We start from the raw sequence: 1,843 nt of genomic DNA on the forward strand, positions 1-1,843 counted from the left end.
GTTACTCATATCGCATGTAAGAGAGCATTCCGCTTGAAAAAAACATATTCCTCTTAATACAAGAGGAAAATCGAAAAATAATATCTAATAGATTTTAGATGAACTTTATTGGAACAGGAATACTCTTTCTGTAAAAGTTTTTGCTTAAAATATGGGATTAAAGGAAATTTCACTTTATAACTAAAATATTTTTTTTTGGGTGAACTATATTTGATTGTTAATAAATAAGACAGATTTTCTAACTTCACTTTTTAATTTTATTTTAAACGATTCATATGATGCTTGCAGGCAGAAAACAGTATTTTGCCATCTTTCTATAAATAAGCTACTTACCGATATTGTAAAATTAATTGTTTCTATACAGAAAGCAACGCGATATCAAGTAATTACGACAAGATTCTAACCAATCTAACCTGATAATTTACTCAAAAGTAAATATTGCGATACTTATTAAAATTCTAACAAAATCAAAATAAAAAATCTTAATACTTACAATTAGTTTTGTTGCACATTAGATTCCCCTCCCCTCAATTCCCGGCTTGGAGCTGAGATGTTATTTTTCGCAATTTTCTTTATAGGTTTGGGGAGAGAGAAATCTTAAAAATAGATGAATATTACCATCGAAAGATATTAAATTATTCGTCAATTTAATTAGTTACAAATTTCCGGCTTTATGAAAAAGAGTTGTGTTTCAAGATCGGCAAACCGTGCGGTGCGCAGATAGCGTGTAATTAAATATTGTAAGAATATGAATTTCACACACAAACACCCGTCGGCTCTCATAGGCAATTATATCTCTATATTTGATATAATTTATTTAATTGTTTTTTATATAATATCTATTTATATTTTTATATAATGTATTTATTTATTGTTTATATCTACTATTCGATATGCGCACGCAATAGATCTATGATAATAATACTTGTATAGAAATTGCCATTTTAATTTACGTAAATTTATCTTTTAAATGACAAAACTTGAATAATAAAGTTTAAATATAAAATAAGTTAAAATAAAATAAAAAAGGCTCAATATATGACAAAATAGTAATTAAAATGTGGGCTATGAGCCAGAGCTGGATATTTAATGCTCTAATATAATTTATAATAAAAACAGACATTTCGTTTTACATCAGATCATTCTCAATGTTAAACAATAAATTTAAAACAAGAAAAACAATTTTTCAACACAAAACGGTGAAAATAAAGATATGTCCACTATTAAAACTATTCGGAAAATGAAATGTAACAATACCAAAATCGAAAATTCAAATGCAAATCCTCAAATTATCGCAGTTGACAGTCGTCGAGAAGTATAAAATAGAAACGTACGGTTCTTCCAGATTTGAAACAGAGACATACCTACTATTTGATTTTCATAACATATAAGACTTGACTTTCTTTGACTTAGCTTTAAAACTTGACTTTGACTTTCGATACATAACGCAAAACTGTCACTGTCTTTTATACTGTTAATTATTCTAAATTGTGAACAATTTACGGACTCCTGAATTCAGCTACTCAGGCTTCCACAATGTACTGACTTTTACAATGATAATTTTTGACCTTGTCTCTGCTTCAAATCTGGCAGGACTGTACGTTTCTGTTTTATACTCGACGAATGTTCAATGCGATAATTTGAGGATTTGTGTTTGAATTTTCGATTTTGGTATTGTTACATTTTATTTTGCAAACAGAATTTTAATAATAAACATATTTTTATTTTTGTCGTCTTACGTTAAAATTTTTTTTCTTGTTTTAATTTTATTGTTTAACATTGAAAATCACATGATGAATGTCAAAACGTTTGTTTTTATTATATTATTTTATGTACTAACTCA

Source organism: Wasmannia auropunctata, unplaced genomic scaffold (assembly GCF_000956235.1).
Source record: "Wasmannia auropunctata unplaced genomic scaffold, wasmannia.A_1.0 LD335547.1, whole genome shotgun sequence".
NCBI lineage: Eukaryota > Metazoa > Arthropoda > Insecta > Hymenoptera > Formicidae > Wasmannia > Wasmannia auropunctata.